Source organism: Rhineura floridana, chromosome 1 (assembly GCF_030035675.1).
Source record: "Rhineura floridana isolate rRhiFlo1 chromosome 1, rRhiFlo1.hap2, whole genome shotgun sequence".
Taxonomy (NCBI): domain Eukaryota; kingdom Metazoa; phylum Chordata; class Lepidosauria; order Squamata; family Rhineuridae; genus Rhineura; species Rhineura floridana.
This window is the reverse complement of record NC_084480.1, coordinates 58,976,493-58,998,909: the sequence shown is the minus strand read 5'-3', so window position 1 is coordinate 58,998,909 and position 22,417 is coordinate 58,976,493. Positions and strand designations below refer to the sequence as shown.

At 41.3% G+C, this 22,417-nt stretch overlaps 1 protein-coding gene across 10 annotated transcripts in view; it reads right to left on the bottom strand.

The window, feature by feature from the left end:
- Window positions 1-22,417, bottom strand: part of ADGRV1 (adhesion G protein-coupled receptor V1) — a 432,032-nt gene that overhangs the window by 90,689 nt on the left and 318,926 nt on the right. The window lies entirely within an intron of this gene.

Below are 22,417 nucleotides of genomic sequence, written 5' to 3'. Positions count from 1 at the left end.
GGGGCATGGGAAACATGCACAGGCCTTCCATTCCCACAAATGGTCCAGTGTATTACTATGCATCTGCACTGAGTCTTATGCTGATTCTGCCCATGTGTAGACAGCTATGTCTATGCAAATGTGGATCTTGTATGTAGTATTTCCTCTCTGAAAATGTAACAAAACATAGAAAGCAATCAGAGCTGACAAAAAAGGAACCATAACCATGGTTCAAGTGCATAACTTTAAACAAACTACAGTCTCACTGTCAAGTTTGTAGATCACAAAATACGTATTAAAATTGATGAAAGTGCTTAGCAGCATCTAAGGGAATGATCTAGTCCCCTACCCAGTCTTTCCTCTTCTGTATGTGCCACACTGTGTGCAGGATTCCTTCCCACCAATCCTTGCCCTGAAAGGGCAGAAGTGTGCATGTGTAGAATGAAGGTACATTTGGGTGTATTTTGCTCTTGTATGGAACCACATGGGAGCAAGAAGCGGGGCCTGTTTACTGAGGAAGAAGTTCTACTATGTTCAGTGAAGCTTACTCCTGTGTGAGTATGGATAGGACTACAGCTTTAAGGAAAATATACAAGCCCTAAGTGGATATTCTTCACTTCTGTGTAGAACAACTTGGGAGCAAGACTGTGCTGAGTAGCCACATCCCTGATGTTGTACATTCCTCCCTCAATGTTCATTCCTACAATGTGAATGTCTGTAGTGAGGGAACCTTCTCAGGTATAATTGTACATTTGAAGGCTTACCCAGAATCTGCAACCTGGAATGATCAGGGCTCCAGATTCCAAGGAAGCTTTCAAGGTTACAAGTATTTGTGTGGAGGCACTCCTGGTACATACGTTCACCCGCTGCATGTGCTTGTCAAGGCTGGAGTGCACAATGTCAGGGAGGTGATTACTTAGCATGGTCCCACTTCTTGCTCCCAGGTTGTTCAACACAGAAGTGAAGAATGGCAAAACAGGGTAATAAAGGGCTTACCTACATGGATCTCTAGATTTGTCTGGCTTGGAATGTAGCCTACTATACAAACATATGAGTCACATCCATTGTCCCAGCCACTTTTTTTTTTGCCTCTGGCATGTGTCCCCCAGAAGGTTGCCCATGAGGGAATGAGGCCCTCAGGTTTAAAAAGTTCCCAAACCTGGAAAAAGGAACCTTCCTCTGTTCCCAATTCTAGCCTGTGCAGGACCCAATGGCAGTTCTTGGATGGCCTCGATTACAAGGAATATATTTGTGCTACCTTCTGTAATGGATAGGAATCTGCAGATATTCTGGATCTGTTCCCTTATACAGATCCCATTCATCATGCAACTAACAAGAGTTGCTGTGTATTTAGACACATGGCATTCCTGTTTCTGTGAATTCTGCCATAAGATTAGAAATTAGATATGACTCATTCTCTTTCCCCCCTTCAAATTCATCTGCTCACATGACCACATGGTAGATTCAACCTGAGTTAAATCTGAGTTAAATTCTAGATTCAACCTGAGCTAGAGAAGGAAACTAATGAAGGTCAAATAATAGGTTGTATCAATGGATGGAATATAACTGAGAGGAAAGCTATAGTTTCCTACATAAGAAATTCTACCAAACGAAGAACTGTCTTCTTTCCAACTGCAATCTTGTGAAGTAAAGGCCACTGGAATTACTGGGTGTTTTTCTTCCTCCTATCCTGCTTGTAGGAAGGAATACCAATACATTGGTATTCAACTGTTTTCGTTCTTAATTTAAATCAACTTCTTGTTGAATGCTTGCTGCTACACACACTGTTCTAATGAGTGCGTGTAAAGACTTATCAGAGCAATTAATTGGAACATTTTGAAACATGCTATTGGCACAAAATGCTGACTTGGCAAAATGGGCTTACTCCTTTTCCTCCACACCCAACTCTTCTGTAAGTGATGCTTAATTGCAACCCACCCAGTGATAGGTGCCTGTAATTGCAACCCAGTGCCTGCTCATGCAGAGGGTGCATGGCACTTAGTGCATTTACATCACATTTGACACTGCAGTGGACAGATGCCAGCATATTCCCTCTGGCATGAATAAGCACAGGTTTAGCTTTAAGAAAGATACGACACATAATCTAAGCTCTAGGCCATATTTCCTTAGGACAGCATATGACAGACAACATTCACACTTGTAAACTGCTTACATTCAAAATTGTGGTCTCATGCAAATAAGACACGTTAACACTGCATCATTCACTACAAAGTGAAAGAACCTTAAGCAAACTACAGGATATTCTGGAGTGACATTGGCCTATGTAAGTGAAACTTTTTTCAGTTCAGTGATGTCTTGTAGCCAGTGTGTAAGTGAAAAACCTTAGCAATTGAGAAGGCAAAAAGGGTTGTCAGATGCAGATCATATGGAGCCAGTGTAGTGTAGTGATTAGAGTGTCAGACTAGGACCTGGGAGACCAGTGTTCAAATCCCCCACTCAGCCATGAAGCTTACTGGGTGACCATGGGCCAGGCACAGTCTCCCAGCCTAAACTACCTCACAGGGTTGTTGAGAGGATAAAATGGAAAGGAGGAGAACTGTGTACGCCACCTAATAATTAAAAGTGCTCGCTTATGAAGCCTGGCTTTAGGCATACAAGGATCTAGATTGCCTGCCTGTGCAGTCTCCTATGTAACAGAAGCAGAGTGCTGATAGTGTAAGAAGTATTTGTATTTAGTGGAATTATTTGTTGGAGTCAGCAGCGTGGGGGGCATAGAAGATATACAACATTTGTTATCAGATACACTTTTACTGTTGCAAATGTAAGGACTGGAGAGCTCTGCTGTTTTTCCTACAGCAGACTAATATGACTACTCATCCTGAATGATGACAGGAGGGAGGTGGATGCTATTCTTCCAAGTTTCTTGCAGAGGTTAGGAAGTGTCCTCCTTAATTGTCACCCTTCCTCTTTTTCCAGCACATTGATTTAGGAAACTGAACTCTGGCACTTGCTGTGTACCCTACTTTTAAAAAGTGTTCAATGTAATATAGCTATTGGTAGGGTTGTTGATTGAGAGAATGATGAACCAGATCGATTATGGGTGCTGTGGCAGCCACTATGCAGGAGGGGATGCCAATGACTTCTCAAGATCCTTCTGTCACAATCCCTGTTGGATCCAACATGCATTGTGTCTCCTTCCATTTGATCTTCTCCTAAGCACTGGCTGTGGGCATGCCAATGTCTTTTGTGCCTGGTCAGTACAGTCTCATCTCCAGATCTATGTGGTCCCTTTCTTTCCAGCTTGCAATGTGGATTGCGTATCACTTCTTACATTGATCAGACTCTGCTGCCAAGTTATGAGTGGAAAATGGAAATGGACTGCCTTCAAGTCCATCCCAACTTATGGCAACCCTATGAATAGGGTTTTCATGGTAAGCGGTATTCAGAGGGGATTTACCATTGCCTTCCTCTGAGGCTGAGAGGCAGTGAGTGGCCCAAGTTCACCCAGTGAGCTTCATGGCTGTGTGGGGATTCGAATCCTGGTCTCCCAGGTCATGGTCCAGCACCTTAACCACTGCACCTGAGTGGCGACTGCTTTTAAATGAGTGCATGCTGTGTGCATGTATACTAATTTTGTCCTTGTGGCTTCCTTTACTGACCACAGATTGATGTGGGGAGACGGGTAGAGTGTGACAAATACATCAGGATTATCTGGTTTTTGCCGGTTCAGTCTTTAAACAAAGGTATAACAATGTGAGTGCATGTATATTGTCGTTCCAGGTTATTTACTTTCAGTACACAGAGGAGAAAGCACTAAGTAACTAAGAGTGCATTACAACTGACACTGTGCTAGCTTGTTCAACTGTAAACAGTCTGAAATCTACACTTGAAAGACTGGAGCAGTGATCTTGAGCCCAAGTGCCTCTTATCAAAAGAACTGTATTTCATTTCTCTAGCTAATGAACAGGAAATAGCAGGTACATACTGAACTATATGTAAAGGCAGCTGTACAAAACCTTCCCATTGGCTCTTGGGGCTCCACACTATTGCTGAGCAAACATTAAGGCAAATGCTTGAGGTTACCACTGGCTCAGATGTTAGCTTGATTGTTCTCTGGAAGGAAGGGGGAGGGGAGAGAGAGTTGTGGCTGCTTCTAAACCACAGCAGATTCTTAGTCTCATCAACCCTCTGTGGTACAAAGAAAACACTAATGAGACTTCTGTAGACACTTGTTGCCATGTAACTCCCACAGAACAAAATAGGGAGCTATCTTTTAGTTGACCAACTTTTATGGGTCCCAAAGATCACCTAATGCAGATTAATTACCCTTCAGCTGTTCTGCTGTTTTCACAATTAAATATTCCCAGACACCAACTTTCTTTCAAGAGGATGCACAGACATCATACATCTGCCCAGATGATACTGCCCCCAGTTCCAAATAAATAACCATTTCCCAGGAATCAGTCTGCTTACCATGGTTACTAGAGTTATTTTTTTGCTCCCAACAACCTCTGTTTTCTGTGGGAAAGATTACACAGTAGTGTCACATGCACCTACTGGATGGTATTCTGTGATGTCACTTCCAGGCTGGCCAATAGTTCCTTTCCTATTTTTCCCTTTCCCACTTTGTTTCTAAACATTCTTTCAGCGATTGTCACTCGACTCATATAATAAAACTATGTTGGCTGAATACGTGGAGGGTGAGGGTGAGAGTGGGATTGTGGTTGCTGGCTTCAACCTGACTCCAGTGTATGCAGCAGAAGGTGTGACGATTGGGGCAAGGCGACCAGGCATGATCCCACTCCCCACGCTTAGTGAATGCAGCTTTGCTTTCACTTGTCAGCTTTAAAACACATACCTCCGGTTATTAAAACTCCAGGGGCTGGGTCCAATGTTCTCTGTTTGGTAGCTCAAGGGCAGAGCTTGGAAGTAACTAGTCACAAGTAAAGAATTACTTGTAATTCATTACTTTTTTGAGTAATGAGTGGGTAATTCCTTTACATTTTGATTATAATAGAACTAGGAGTAATTTTACTACTTTTGTGGAGTAATTGTAACGTTTCCAGAATTACTTTTGGGCATTACTTGGGGGGGGAGCAGGGGAAGTCTTCTGCTCCTCTGATTTGTGGATGAAAACCATGTGCCTCAAACTGGATTTCTTTGCAGTGTCGCTCTTCCCTCATGCTCTGTGGGTGGGTAGGAGGCGACAAGGGAGGAGGCGGAGAGTGATAAGGAGTGGAGTGGAGAAAACAATTATTTTAAAAAATGAATAGTGGTGGTGAAGAATGGAGTGGAGGGAAAAAGGATCCGGAGGTCAAGAACGTGGATAAAGGAGGAGAAAGGGGCAGCAGCAGAATGGAGATGAACTGTGGAGGTGAAAGATGACAACGTACGTGTGTGTGTGTGTGTGTGTGTGTGTGTGTGTGTGTGTGTGTGTGTGTGTGTGTGTGTGTGTGTGTGTGTGTGTGTGTGAGAGAGAGAGAGAGAGAGAGAGAGAGAGAGAGAGAGAGAGAGAGAGAGAGAGAGAGAGAGAGAGAGAGAGAGAGAGAGGGAGAGGGAGGGAGGGAGGGAGGGAGGGAGAATACTGTGTTTGCACTTGGCACACAAAGTGGCCTCCACCAGCCTCTGGTTACTGTGCTGCATTTGGAGTATTTTAACTTTTTTGCATCTCAGGGGGAAATGTTTGCTTGAGTGAGTGTCCCTTAGTTGGTGGCAGGGCAAGGTCCAGGAGGTGGTTAAGTGAGAGAGATTATGTTTGCTGGCTGAGTGGGTGGGTGGGGTTGCACTTGGTTTGATGTGCAAAGATCTGAGTAGTGGCCTTTGCCTCCCTCCCCACCACCCTTACCAGCGGAGAGACCACCATTGCTATCTTATGAATAAAAATAATTATTCTACTACCTCTGTATGTGTGTGTTTATTTTTAATGTTGTTTTAGGCTACTTAGATGTGCAGCAGCCAAGGCCAGCACCTTGTAGGCATTTTTTTAAGTAACTGAAATGTCATTGTAGTGATTACTTTGGAGGAAAAGTAAAGTAATCAGTTACTTTCAGACCAATTGTAATTGTAACAGTAATTACTACTTTTTGGGGCCATGTAGTTGTAACTGTAATTTATTACTTTTTAAAAGTATTCTTCCAAGCTCTGCTCAAGGGCTCTTGTAGATGGTTGAGTTTCAATGTTGCAAAACAGAAGAATTCAACAGAACATTCAGGCTAGTGGGAACTCAGAATGCACAATCTATTGCTCAACAAAGTTACAAACAACCTGCTTATGCTTTCTCTTGGGCAACAATGGTCCACTGGTGCAAAACATTTCACCAGCAGAAAAAGTATATTACTAAGTGACTTTACATTGGACACAACCCCAGCTTTTCTAGGTCAGCAAGGCTAGTCCCACCCTCTTCTTTTTTAGTATTATAAATACACAAAATATGCAAAAACATCACAAGTGTACAAAAGAGAAAAATACAAAAAGAATATACTTAACCATTAAAGTTTTTATCTTCAATGGGCATGTCATACTTAATTTTTAAAAATACAAATATTGTTAAATAAATTTGTTGCTCTGGGATTTTAATATAAGGCAAGTGCTGTGTACATGTTAATATCCATATTGTATTGCTGTTTCATATAATAAATAAATGGCATGCAGAGCTGCTTAAATACCTGTTTCCTTTCATGTAAACCAACAAGCTCTGCTTAGAAGTTTTCTTACAATTAAGCGGTATACAAATTTATCTAGACAGTATAGGTCTACTGGAAAAGGAGATGTTGTCATGTGCAAACCATAAAAAACCCCATAGAGTATGTTCATAATCTTCAAGAGAAAATATATTTCTGTTTAAAGCTTGCCCAAGGGGAGTGATGTGTCAATCAAATGAGGGGAGGGAAACTATTATAAGGCCCTCCTCACTCCCCCCCCCTGATTTTAGCACCTCCACTTTTGTAGTTTACATGTTTCAACTCATTCTTTAAGATCTCTGTGGGTTGTATTACAAATTCTGATGATAGCGATTGCCCTTCAGCTACTGCTTCATAATCTTTACATTAAGAGGGCTTTGTCTATGTTCCAAAAAGAACCAGTCTGGAGAATTATGTTTAAAACGAACTGATCAAAGTAAAGACTCTTCTTTTTGGAACTGTATCTATTTTCATGCATTTCATAACAGCAGTAAAGATGTAAATGCAGTTCAGGTCTCACTATATTCATTTCTCTCATGCCTCAAGCATGCTTTCTGTCATGTTTGCAATGCACTGATTCAGTAGTCCACCTTGCCCCTCACTCCATGTATCACTCCATCTTTTTTGTTTGTTTATTTTTATGTATTTTGAAACTACTACCTATACATTAATTCATTTAAAAGAACATTCACTCACTCTTTATCTCCCTTTTAAGCAGAAGTGATTTTTGAACTCCTGAAAAACCGCTTTATTGAGGACAGGAAGATGGGTTAGTGACATCACTGTTTTCAGACAATTTATTTTATTTTATTATTTGATCTATATATCCCACCCTTCCTCCCAGCAGGAGCCCAGGGCGGCAAACAAAACCACTAAAAACACTTTAAAATATCACAAAAACAGAAATAAAAATCATAAAAACAGAAATAAAATACATTCAAACAAAACAACTTTAAAAACATTTTTAAAAAAACTTTGAAGACTTTGAAGAATTTATTCTATATACAGCTGTGTTCTGTTTCCTCTGGAAGAAAATACTGTATATCTAAACAAAACAGATTTCCAAAGCAAGTGGGCTCACCACTCAAATGACTCATATCTGTATGTTGTTGTTATGTACCTTCAAGTTGATTATGACTTATGGTGACCCTATGAATCAGCGACCTCCAATAGCATCTGTCACAAACCACCCCGTTCAGATCTTGTAAGTTCGGGTCTGTGGCTTCCTTTATGAAATCAATCCATCTCTTGTTTGGCCATCCTCTTTTTCTCCTCCCTGTTTTTCCCAGCATTATTGTCTTTTCTAGTGAATCATGTCTTTTCATGATGTGTCCAAAGTATGATAACCTGTTTCATCATTTTACCTTCTAGTGATAGTTCTTGTTTAATTTGTTCTAACACTCAATTATTTCTCTTTTTTGCAGTCCATGGTATGTGCAAAGCTCTCCTCCAAGACCACATTTCAATTGAGTTGATTTTTCTCTTATCCACTTTTTTCACTGTCCAACTTTCACATCCATGCATATAGATTGGGAATACCATAGTCTGAATGTTCCTGACTTTAGCGTTCAGTGATGCATCTTTGCATTTGAGGACCTATTCTAGTTCTCCGATAGCTGCCCTCTCCAGTCCTAGCCTTCTTCTGATTTCTTGACTATTGTCTCCATTTTGGTTAAGGACTGTGCCAAGGTATTGATAATCCTTGACAAGTTCAATGTCCTCGTTGTCAACTTTAAAGTTACATAAATCTTCTGTTGTCATTACTTTAGTCTTCTTGACATTCAGCTGTAGTTCTGCTTTTGTGCTTTCCTCTAACTTTCATCAGCATTCATTTCAAATCATTACTGGTTTCTGCTAGTAGTATGGTATCGTCCACATATCTTAAATTATTTTTATTTCACCCTCCAATTTTCACACCTCCTTCATCTTGGTTCAATCCTGCTTTCCATATGATATGTTCTGTGTATAGATTAAACAAATAGGGTGATAAAATACATCACTGTCTCACACCCTTTCCGATTGGGAACCAATTGGTTTCTCCATATTCTGTCCTTACAGTAGCCTCTTCTCCGGAGTATATGTTGCGCATCAGGACAATCAGATGCTGTGGCACCCCCATTTCTTTTAAAGCATTCCATAGTTTTTCATGATCTACACAGACAAAGGCTTTGCTGTAATCTATAAAGCACAGGGTGATTTCCTTCTGAAATTCCTTGGTCCGTTCTATTATTTAATGTATGTTTGTGACCCAGCTTAGGCGTCTGGCATTTCTCGCTCCATATATGGTAACAGCCTTTGTTGTAGAATCTTGAGCATTGCATTACTTGCATGGAATATTAAGGCAATAGTTCGATAATTACTCAATTGCCTGGGATCCCTTCTTTGGAATTGGGATGTATATTGAATGCTTCCAGTCTGTGGGCCATTGTTTAGTTTTCCATATTTGTTGACAATTTTTTGTCCAAATTTGGACAGATTCAGTCTCAGTAGCCTGTAGGAACTCTATTGGTATGCCATCTGTTCCTGGTGATTTGTTTCTTCCAAGTATTTTAAGAGCAGCTTTCACCTCACATTCTAAAATGTCTGGTTCTTCATCATATGGTTCCTCCATGAATGAATCTGTCATCCTTGCATCTCTTTTATAGAGTTCTTCAGTGTACAGTAGGGCTACGCTAATATGGCGGGTTAGGGACCTGGCCCCCGCCATAAAGCGGAAATCGCCGTAAAGCGGGGGCCCATAGACTATAATGGGTGGCGTTGCACGAAAATGACATCAAAATGACATCAAAATGACGTCAAAATGGCGCGCGATGGAAAAAAACTGCCGTAAAAGCAGAACCAGCACCATAATGCGGGGCCTTTCCTTAACTGAAAACCGCCGCATGAACAAAGTGCCATAAAGCGGAATGCCGTAAAGTGGGGCCCTATTGTACTGCTTCCATCTTCCTTTTATTTTATCTCGGTCAGTCAGTGTGTTCTCCTGTTGATTATTCAACATCCCTACTCTTGGTTTAAATTTCCCTTTAAATTCTCTAATCTTTTGGAATAGGGCTCTTGTTCTACTCTTTTTGTTGTCCTCTTATATTTTAATACAATAACTATTGTAATAGCTCTCTTTGTCCCTACGTACTAGTCGCTGTATTGTTGCATTTAGGGTTCTGACTGTGTTTCTATCTCCTGTTGCTTTTGCTTTCCCTTTCTCTTTAACCATTTAAAGAGTTTCTTCAGTCATCCAGTGAGTTCTTTCTCTCTTTTTAACTAGAGGTATTGCCTTTTTGCATTCTTCCCTGATGATGTCTCTGACCTCAATCAGTTCTTCTGGTTCTCTCACAACTAATTTTAAAGCCTCAAATCTGTTCCTATCTGATCTTTATATTTTATATGCTTCTAGGATGTTATTTAAATGGTATTTTGGCATTATGATTGCTTTGTTGTTCTTCTTTACCTTTACTCTGATTTTTCACAGTAGCAGTTCATGATCTGTACTGCAATCTGCTCCTGGTCTTGTTTTCACAGAAAGTATGGAACTTCTCCATCTTCTGCTACCAATTATGTAATCAATTTGATTCCTACATTGACCATTTGGTGATGTCCATGTGTACAGTCATGTTTTCAGTTTCTCAAAAAATGTGTTTGCAAGAAACCAATTACAGTAGGGCCCCACTCATACAGCAGGTTAGGTTCCAGACCCCCGCCGAAAATTGAAAATCACTGAAAAGTGGAACATATCCCATCCAGAAAGAGAGCGAGCAAGCGAAGCCTGCTGCTGCACCGGTGCTACAGCCATAGTGCGCGATCAGCTGTAGCCAAGTGCTGTTAGCTGGAGCTGGAAAAACTTTGGAGCATATTATAAAGCAGTCAATATGGAAGCACCTTGAAAACAATGCAGTGATTACTAGGAGCCAATATGGATTTATGAGGAACAAATCCTGCCAAACTAATCTTATCTCATTTTTTGATCAGGTAACCTCCCTTGTAGACTGTGGCAATGCTGTGGACATAATATCTCGACATCAGCAAAGCTTTTGACAAAGTGCCCCATGATATTCTGATTAGCAAGCCAGCTAAATGTGGGCTGAATGGAACAACTATCAGGTGGGTCCACAGTTGGCTCCAGAATCGTACTCAAAGAGTGCTTATCAATGATTCCTTCTCAAACTGGGCAGAAGTAACAAGTACCACAGGGCTTGGTCCTGGGTGCAGTGCTCTTCAACATTTTTATTAACAGCTTGGATGAGGAGGTACAGAGCATGCTTATCAAATTTGCAGATGATACAAAATTGGGGGGCATAGCTAACACCATGGAAGACAGAAACAAAATTCAAAGAGACCTTGATAGGCTGAAAACAACAGAATGCAATTCAACAGGGATAAATGCAAAGTTCTACACTTAGTAAAAAGAAACAAATGCACAGTTATAAGATGGGGGATACTTCGCTCAGCAATACAACATGTGAGAAGGATCTTGGAATTGTCATTGATTACAAGCTGAATATGAGCCAACAGTGTGATGTGGCTGCAAAAAAAGGCAAATGCTATTTTAGGCTGCATTAACAGAAGTATAGTTTCCAGGTCGCGTGAAGTATTAGTTCCCTTCTATTCAGCACTGGTTAGGCCTCATCTTGAATAGTGCATCCAGTTCTGGTCTCTGCACTTCAAGAAGGATGCAGACAAACTGGAACAGGTTCAGAGGAGGGCAACAAGGATGATCAGAGGACTGGAAACCAAGCCCTATGAGGAGAGACTGAAAGAACTGGGCATGTTTAGCCTGGAGAAGAGAAGACTGAGGGGAGATAGGATAGCACTCTTCAAGTACATAAAAAGTTGTCACATAGAGGAGGGCCGGGATCTCTTCTTGATCATCCCAGAGTGCACAACACGGAATAATGGGCTCAAGTTGCAGGAAGCCAGACTTCGACTGGACATCAGGAAAAACTTCCTGTTAGACCCAAACGGCAATGGAATCAATTACCTAGAAAGGTAGTGGGCTCTCCAACACTGGAGACATTCAAGAGGCAGCTGGACAGCCATCTGTCGGAAATGCTTTGATTTGGATTCCTGCATTGTGCAGGGGATTGGACTTGATGGCCTTATAGGCCCCTTCCAACTCTACTATTCTATGATTCTATGAGCAGCTGGAGCACGCAATCAGCTGTAGTGTGGGGAGCTTCAGGGGCCAAGCACTGTCAGCTGGAGCGTGGCGGCTGGAGCTCCCCGCACTACAGCTGTAGCGTGCCGGCCCCTGAATCTCCCCATGCTACAGCTGATCACCCGCTACAGCTGATTGTGCCACCACTCCCAGAGAAGAAGAAGGGAGCAGAGGATGGGGCTCGTGCCATATTAGCAGAACGCTGAAAAGCAAGGTGCTGAAAAGCAGGGCCCAACTGTATTGGCTTCACAGAATTCAATAAACTGTTTTCCTGAGACAGACGTTAAGCGTAATTTAATTTAATTCAATTAACTGTTTCATTTCTATCTCCTAAGCCGCATTTCCCCACAATTCCTAGTTCTTCTCTGTTCCCTACTTTTGCATTCCAGTCTCCCATGATTATCAGCACATCGTGTTTTGGTGTGTGATCAATTTCTTCCTGTACTTCTGCGTAAAATCTCTCCAATTCCTCTTCTTCTGTGTTTGCCGTTGGAGAGTAGACTTGGATGATGGCTATGTTAATAGGTTTCCCGTTTAATATCATTGACTTAACTCGCTCAGACCTTGTGTTATAGCTCCTAATTGCTTTTGCTACATCTCTTCTCACTATTAAAGCAACCCCATTTCTCCTTAATTTCTCATTTCCTGCATAAAATATTTTGTAATTCTCTGATTGAAAATGTCCCATTCCCATCCATTTTAATTCACTCACGCCAAGTACTGTAATATTGATACGTTCCATTTCTTGCTTGACAATTTCTAACTTTCCCTGGTTCATGCTTCTCACATCCCATGTTCCTATTGTCTGCGTCGTACAACTCCGGACTCTCCTTTCACATCTGTGTGCATCAGCCTCTGGGCTTTCTTTCGGCTTTGACCCAGCTGCATCATTGGTCACAGCGCTACTCGTACTTGTCCTTTGTTCTTCCCCAGTAGCTCGGTGAGTGCCTTCTGACCTGGGGGTCTCATCTTCCAACACTATCTTGTGTTGCATTTTTGATACTCTGTTCATAGGGTTTTCGTGGTAAGAGGTATTCAGAGGTGGTTTACCATTGCTTTCCTTTGAGTTTGGATGCATCTTAGTCTGGTGTCACAGCTTTGACCATTCCATCTTGGGTGCCCCTGCTAGGAGTCTAGTCTCTTGGTCTAGACTCCTGAAAACATTGCTCTCAGCTTTTTTGACACTCTCAAACCTCCTAACCAAGTTAAGGTGTGCATCCTAGAGAGGGCATGTCTGCATACACTTCAAGATTTTTACCAGTTTGATTTATCAAACTATTAGAAGTAAGGAAGGCTTATTAATAGAATAGCTCAGTATGTCAAATTGCCACGGGCTGTAATGCTAAGAGTGATTTGCAAATATTTGCATTGTCCAAAAAGTTATTGAATCAAGAGTAGAGAACTGGAGTTGAGAGTATACCTGAAGTGTTTCTTTCCCACCACAAGGAGATGTGATAGCAAATGTTATCTTTCTGGATGCTGCATGAGTCAAGAATCTGGAACTGAGTTTTCATGTTCAGGATATGCAAAGAAAGGATAAGGAAACAACTAATAAGCCATCCTGTCTGAGCTCTGGTAAATGTAGGCAGATATCTTGTTACTGGTTACAACATTTTTATTTAAAAAAGAAAATATGTGTGCCAAGTAATGTTATTGATTGCAGTAGTTGGATTTGTTTTGTGTGTCTTATGTCTTGTGTCTTGTGTGTCTTATAAAGAAAAGTGGTTCTTTAAAATTAAATACATTCATAGAGTTGCATTCAACTAAGTCCTACTCAAAGTAGACCCACTGAAATAAACAACTCTAAGTTAGTCATGTCAGTTAACTTCAGTGGGTCTATTCTGAGTAGGTTTACATTGAATAGTTTTCATAAAGTTTAATTTTGCAAGTAGGTTAAACAAACAAACAAAAATCACTCCTGATGGGCTCCCCCACCCAGGAAGTGAGTATATTCTTTGATGGGATACTGACTATGTTTGGCTGGCCTTGTTAGCCTTTAACTTATAACAGTTGGGTGATATGCACCCAAGAGTAGACCCAATGAAATCAATGAATACAAATAATTTAAGCTCATTGATTTTAATAAATATACTTTGAGTAAAACTTAGGCCCCATCTGCATGATATATTTCAAGACTTTAAAAGGTCTTGGCTTCCCCCAATGAATCCTGGGAACTGTAGCTTGTTAAGGGGACTGAGCGTTGTTAGGAGACCCCTGTTCTCTTCAAAAAGCCAGCATTCTCAGAGTTCCCTGGCAAGAGGTGTTGATTGTTAAAATACTCTGGAAATTGTAGCTCTGTGAGGGTGGAACAGAGGTCTCCTACCAATTCCTAGCACCCTTAACAAACTATAGTTCCTAGGATTCTTTGGGGGAAGCCACAACTGTTTAAAGTGGTATAATATTGTTTTCAATGTATAGTTCAGGTGAGGCCCTATCACCCATGGTTATTAAGTGAACATATGAACAGTCGCAATTCAAAGTAAATCAAAGCTATCTATTTTTGTCAGATATAAAATGTTCAGGTTTTTATCTCATTCTAAGAACAGGAATGCTGGGCAAACATCTCCCTCCCTCCGTCACACAGACACACTCAAACACACTGGAAATACCTCTGAATATCTGGCTAATTTAACATGCCTACAAGTAAACAACAACAAAAAGCATATAGTTATCTGTCCCATGAGGATGGTATTGCTGCCAAACCTGGTACTTGATAAACTTTAAGGTGCCATAAGACAGTTGCTTGTGCTGCAACAGGCTAACTCCCCCTGGAAGTTGAAATCTGGGCTTGCGTCATCACATACTGTAATATTTGAACAGTCTGTGTGCAAAGATTATACAGCTAAATGCATGTCTTCCAGCTTCACTTTACCCAATGATGGTTGCACCCAAGTCAGAGGCCCTCTGTGGTCAGTTAAGTTCTATGTAGGTGCAGACGTCCACCCACTCAAGTACCTAGGATCTGCTTACAGGAAACTTGTGCCAGATATAGAATCATTGCATCATACATAGGTGTTCCAATCATCCAGAAATATCATACACTGCAAACTTTCTAAAATTAAATGCTAAATTGTTCCTATTCACAATCTAAAAATGACTGCAGTTTCAAACAGTAAAAATACAATTCTTTCCTTGTGTAGATTTCAACATCATATTTCCATAATAAGCTAGCATTTCTATTTTAAACACTCAAGGCAAAACTCACGGGTTCATGCTTTTTTTGGTGGAGGGGAGGAGCTCCTAAATGTTGTCTTGCTTTGATGGTAAACATTTGCAAAGTTATAAAAAGCTCTTGGGAGAAATAGTAAGGTTTTCTTTGTTGAAGCCCCATACTCACAGGGAAGGAATTACTTCCACAATGAAGGTAGTAATTGCTAATGATGCCTGCTGAATTGCCTAATGCCTGTGCACTAACATATCTCTAGCACTATCCTATTTGAGCCCAATGGGCAGGTGGGTGGGACTCTGTTCTGCTCTACTGCCTGTCAGCTGCATTTCCATTGCACCTGCTTACTCCACTATTTCAGAGCTGTAGGCTTCTGCCAACATAACTGGAACTGTAGAAGCTAAAAGACCTTGAGAAAGGCATTCAGATCATTTGTAGGTGCTCTTTTTCCCCTCCACTTTTTGTGCCACGTAACAACTTTGTGTATCACTGTTTTGCTACATCTGATCATGGTGACTAGCAAATTGTTTTGAAAACTGGTGCCCAACCTTTTTAGCAAGTGCAGCATAAGTCCAAATGACGAAAGAGTGCCTTTCTAGTGTGCTCTTCAGAATATATGTAGCTCCCCATACCTAGGTGTGTACTGAGCTCTCATTTACTGAGCTGGGGAGCAGGCAGCAGTGTGGCACTTCAAAGTGAGACAGGAGTGTTGATCCAGCTTTATATTACAGCCAAGTCCACAGGTCTCCTTTGTCTGTCTATGGTGCAAACTCCCACAAGCCAGTGCTACACAGGCTGGCCATGCCCACCCATAATGTAGATTCAATTTGCTGTACTGCTACATCATGGCAAAACTGTAATGTCTAGTTGTTTCAAATGATGGCATCATTTTTATGTTTGTTTTTTATATTTTGTTAGCTGCTTTGATGGGTTCCATTGGAGGGGAAAAGCAGAACAGATTTCTTAAAAATAATAAATATCAGCACCATGCTATTAGTAGTGACATAGCATTGTCACAACTGTCTTTCTGATGTCACCACATCTTGCAAAAATACAAATTTGTCCAGCTGGTAATATTCAGCTACACTACTGGGCACCATTTCCTCCAGAAGTCCTGCTCCGGGCCGGAATATCAAATGGGATTCTGCATGTGCATGCTCAGGAAAGAAGCACTTGAAGCCAGTTGCTTTATAATCACATGCACAGAAGGTTTTTTTAAGCATTAAAGCTGTACTCTTGATGACATTCTCATTGATTGCTACAAAAGTAGAACCCTTTACAGATGGCCATCTCCACACATAGATTAAAAATGTGGAGGAATTGTAGTGGATAGCTTGTTGAAGATGTCAACCCAGGGTGCAGTGGCTGTGAAAAAGGCTGGGGATGATTAGAAAAGGTATTCAAAATAAAACTGCCAATATCATAATGCCATTACATAAATCTGTGGTGAGGCCACAGATTGGACTACTGTGTACAGTTCTGGTCACCTCACCTCAAAAAGGATATCGTAGAGTTGGAAAAAGTTCAGAAAAAGGCAGCCAGAATGATCCAGGGGATGGAGCAACTCCCCTGTAAGGAAAGGTTGCAGTATTTGGAGCTTTTTAGTTTAGAGAAAAGGCAAATAAGAAGGGACATGATAGAAGTGTATAAATTTATGCATGGCATGGAGCAAGTAGATAGGTAACGCAGCCAGGCCGGAGTTCGATTCCAATGAAAGGAGGAAGTCGAATCTCCGGTAAAAGGGGTTGAGGTCCACTCAGCCTTCCATCCATCCGTGGTCGGTAAAATGAGTACCCAGCATATGCTGGGGGGTAAAGAAAGGCTGGGAACTGGCAATCCCACCCCATATATATGGTCTGCCTAGTAAATGTTGCAAGTCGTCACCCTAAGAGTTGGAAACGACTCGCGCTACAAGTGCGGGGACACCTTTACCTTTTTACATAACACTAGAACTCATAGACATCCAATGAAGCTGCATGCTGGAAGATTCAGGACAGACAAAAGGAAGTACTTCTCTACTCAGCGCATAGTTAAACTATGGAATTTGCTCCCAAAAGAGGCAATGATGGCCACCAACTTGGATGGCTTTAAAAGAGGTTTAGACAAACTCATGGAGGACAAGGCTATCAATGGCTACTAGCCATGATGGCTGTGCTCTGCCACCCTAGTCAGAGGCAGCATGCTTCTGAAAACCAGTTGCTGGAAACCACAAGAGGGGAGAGTGCTCTTGCACTCAGGTGCTGCTTGTGGGCTTCCCATTGGTAACTGATTGGCCACTGTGAGAACAGGATACTGGATTAGATAGGCCAATGGCCTGATCCAGCAGGCTCTTCTTATGTTCTTATGAGGGGGGAGTAGAACTGCTGGTCCTGCCCCTGAAGTTGAGCACATCACCCTTGACATTGTGAGTCCAAGTGTAATATCTGAAAAAGGGGCACTGCTCATGTACAGCTATACACATGTAGACTCTTGCATGACTAGGAGTCCTGAGTAATCATGGTTCTTGACTGCATGGAGAGCCTACATGCCTTCATCTGTATGCACATAGGCATGACATAGATGTCATGCCAAACCAGAAGTATTGGTGCTGGTGGTGGGATGGCAGGGGCAGGGGCAGGGGCAGGAAGCACAGTCCTGATTCTCACCACACATAGACTTAATGTACAGAGGTGACTGTAAGGGGCTTATGTGAATTATATGGCCACTGGCTGCACAAAAGCTGCTCCTTGCTTTTGATCAAACTCTTCTTGTTGTAAATTGTGTGCCCGAACCATCCAAACAACCAGTCTTTTGACTGACAAATATCTTCTCTGTTTGAGTTAACTGCCACAATTGTTTCTTTCAAATGCTTCCAATCCAGATATAAAAAAACCTTTTGCTTTTGTATGTTTTGGGGATGGGGGTGAATTTCTCTATGGCAAAGTGGATGCAGAGACCATGAAGCCAAACTATAAATCTCACTGGACAATAAGGAGCCTGAATACACCAATAGGGTTCCTACAGGGTTCTATCTTGTCCCATGCTGTTAAGCACCTTCATGAAATTGCTGGGAGAGATTGTCTTAACTCCCTCCTTAACATCAAATTCCAGAGAGGCAATAGATGTTCTCAATTGACATGTCAAGTGATGGATTTGATGTGGACTAACAAGCTGATACTCCATCAAGACAAGACAGAGAGGCTCTGATCAAGGGATCTAAGATCAGAAATACAGCCTGTTTTGGATGGGATAGTACTCCCCTTTCAGGACCCTTCTTTTATTAGGTGCCCTCCACTCACCCCAATTGACTAGTTCTGTTGCTGATTTTATTCTTTTTCTTGTGCTGCTTCAGATCTTATTTGTTATTGTTTAATGGAATTATTTGATTGATTTTTAATTGTATTTTATTCTTTCCTTTGAAGGACTTTTTTGAATGTAAAAGCAGCTTGTACATTTTAATATAAATAAATGGATGCACCTGATCTTTTATACTGATTTCCTAGAACAGAAACACACATGACCATTAAGCAGTCATATTTACAGTATTATTCAGAGTAAACCGCAGGTTTTTTTTTTTTTGGTCCATGGACTATATTATGCAACTGCATGAAGACAAAAATCTGCCCTGTATAGCTTGGACCACAAATAAAACAGGGATTAGTTCTAGAATATCTATCACACCCACATGCATGAAAACTGTACTTTTCATTAACTGATTCCTTGTTAGGATGAGAAAATATGTCAGTTTTGGTTTCTTTCATTTCTCCAGTCTTAACTTCAGTTGTGACCAGACCCAGGAAAAGAGAGGTGAAATACAAGTGCTGGGTTGAAGTCAAGCTGTGGGGGAAATGAGTAGTGCAGGAAGCTAACTTAACTTCAACCTTAGATGAGCTGAACCCTGCCCATTCCAAGGGACATAAGGCATGGCCTGAGAGTCATGACAAGGCTTTCCTGCCCCACCTTTTCCCAGGGCACCACAACTCTAGGCAGATGTGGCAGCTGGGAGTCAAGAATGTTCCATATCTAAACTAAGATACCCACAACTCAGAGCAGCTGACCTCTGCAAACACCCGTCACCTTTAGGGGTTACATTGATTCCAGACGTCTTCCTCCACCAGAAGAAGGGGACCTTTGGATTTGATTTATTTAATTAATTTATGACTCACTTCCCATGAGACAATCTGAAGTGATTGTATCAGCAATAAAAACATACCTCAGGGACTGCCCCACACAGAATGCATTGCAGTAGTCAAACCTGGAGATCGCTTTCCCATGGATGACAATGGTCAAGCTATTCCAGTCCAGAAGCCAAAGTTGACAGAAGGCACTAGCCACTGAAGTCACCAGGACCTCTAGTGACAAGAGATGCACCCAGGAGCACCCAAACACTATAAACCTGCTCCTTCAGGGGGAGTATAACTCTGTCAAAAGCAGGTACTTGAACAATTTTCTGTACTTGGGAACCACACATGCACAGCTTCTTTCCAGGATTCAGGCTCAGTTTCTTGGTACTCATCCAATGCACCAGTGCAGTACAGTCTCTTCTGATTAAGATGTTACAGAGAAGAACACTGGGTATCATCAGTGTACTGATGACATCTTGCCCCATAACTCCTAATGACTGCTCCCAATGGCTTCATATAAATTTTAAATAGCATTGGAAACGGGATGGTTCCTGGGGCACCCCACAGTACAACTGTTAGAGGGGCCAAAAGGCAATCACCCAATGCTATTCTATGAAACCGACCCTGCAGATAGGATCAGAACCACTGCAAAACAGTGCCCCCAATACGCATCTCAACTAGTTGGTTCAGGAGGATGCTATGGTCAATGGTATCAAAAGCCAAAGCAGGTCTGAAGCTATACTGGAATGGGTCCAGGATGGGCTTTTTCAGGAGTAGCTGAATCACTGCCTCTTTCAAGATTGCTGGGACAACTTCCTCTTACAATGATGTGTTGACCATATACTGAATCCATTTAGTCATACCTCCTCAGGATGACTTTAATAACCCAAGAGGAGCAAGAGAGAATGTGGCTGGATGCATCATTGCAAGCACCTTGTCCACATCATCAGGCCACATAAACTGAAACTGATCCCATGATGTCACAGGAGACCTCAATAAATGTGGTATCACAATTGCTATAGAGGCAAGCAACTTTACCTTCAAAGTGCCTTGCAACAGGTCACAGTGGGTGTCGGCTGGACAGCTACTTGGACATGTGTTGGAGGCAGAGAAGTGGGCCTTCTTTGCTGCCATCACTGCCATGTAATACACACAATGGTGTGTTCTCACTTGTGTTTGGTCAGCTTCATAGCACATGTTTTGCCACTTGCACTCTAGCTATTGTCCAGCTTGTTTCATCATCCTTAGTTCCCTAGTATACAAGGAACAGATTCAGTCCACTGTATAGTACTTTCATACTAGAAGTAAAATGTACATGATCAACAACAATAAAATCTAGCCCATCTTCTCTTAAGCTTGGATACCTCGAGACTGTAACCACATCCTTGAACCACTTTGACTGAGAGCACTTACAAAATCTTCTTAAGATTTTGCATATTTCTTTTCAAATTAGCTAAATAATATTCTATGCATTACACGTTAGACCTTCGCAATGAATCCCCTAAATGTGCGGGAAAAATGCTATTTGCCAATTTCAATGATGTGTCTAAACATCAATGGCTTTTATGTTACCAGATTTCTATTTTGGGTTAATGCCCAACAGAACATAAAAGACGTTGCCCTCTGATTGACAACTAATGAACACAAAGGTTAATCAAGTAAGTGCTCATCACTTAAAAAGTCACCGATGTAAGTCCTTTCAAAATGATTAAAAGCTGCTATTTGAAGTTCAAGTTGTTGGCTTTATCTTACTAAAATCTTAACTATTTGAGTCTTGTGACTGAGCCATTATCACCCTCTTTAATGTTCCTCTTGTTGCCACCATAACTGATGCTGGTCAATGGAACTAACGATGTAATTGTTTAGGCAACACAGTTTAACCACATTTGTTTCTCCTGTCTGTTCTTAGGAATTACTAAGTGGGTTCATCAATCTATTCAGGAAATCTATATGAACATGATGTTATACCAACTACCACCTGTTTCCATTCTGACTTGGTTTATAATGTGTACGTATCCCTTTGCCTGCACAAATTTTACAAGAAACAAATGAACAAACCTACTATGTTTGTTATGTTATTTTATTGGAATAGTTGAAATGTTGGAAGTGAAAGCCCTTACTTCCTCTTAAAACAAAATACAAATATTTCTTCTTTATGTTTGCAATTAACTTTCTATTGGGTTTTATGTTCCTTATCATGCTCCCTTCGGGAGGAAGGATGTGATATAAATTTAATAATAAAATAAAATAATATAATGCAAGAATTATAATTTATAATATATATATACATATAAGTATTAAAATAACAAATGCCAAGTGCAGTCAAGGCAGGAATGTAGGTGTTAAGAGATGTTACTGGGCTCATAACTGTTGCTCCTGTATAAGCTAGCTGATCAGGGACTATGATGTTTGAGAAGGCCTGGATCTTCTTTGTGTCAAATTGCAGCACAATCTTCAATCCCTAGTTTAAAGGGAAGCATGGAGGAGAAGCGGTGGCTCATTACAGGGGCTGGGAGGGGTTTAGATCAAATTAAGATGGCTCAGAAACAACTTAAGCTTAGTTCCAAACCCTGAAGTTAAAAATGAAGAATGGCAAAGATCAGTATGCGACATTGTGGCTTAACTACCTTGCACTTGTCCTCAGGTGGAAAAAATGAAAATCCATCTGTAAAGCTGTGATTAACAATAGTAGATGCATGTCTAGAACAGACTCTGTAATCAATAAGGCAGGGGTCACCAATGCAGTACCCATAGTGTTCTTCCTTCAGCTGATATTAGAAAGAGCCATCTATTCTAGCCAACAAAAGGTTTTTCCAAGCCTAATTGTGGTTCAGGGGGTATTTAGGAGAGGAACAGGTTAATACACAGACACAGACACACACACGTGCTACAAGTAGGCTTGAAAGAAACCTGCTATTGGTTACAATAGACGGCTTCTTTACAGCCTAATTGCAATGGGGAAGGGACATTTTCAATGGGGGAATCACATCTGTGACTCCCCACCATCACCAGAGGACTTCCCTTCATCATAATTAGGTTGGGAAAAAATCCTTCTATTGGCTCCAGTAGAAGGCTTCTTTCCACCCTAATTGTACAGGTGGAGGGACATTTTCGGTGTGGTGGTTGCAGCTGGAGAAGGAAGGGTTAGTTCAGACTCCCCAAAAGTCCTCCTCCCTTCTGCAGTTAGGCATGAAAAAACCCTTCTATTACCTTTTATCAAGCCTAATTGTTGCACCTGCATTCTCCAGGAAGCACCCCTCCCATTAGACTGGGAATAAAAAGTTAAAACACTTTTCAAGCCTAAAGTGTTGTGTGTATATGAATGGGTGAATACAGCCTTTCCCACCCTTTGGGTCCCCAGACGTTGCTGGACTACAGT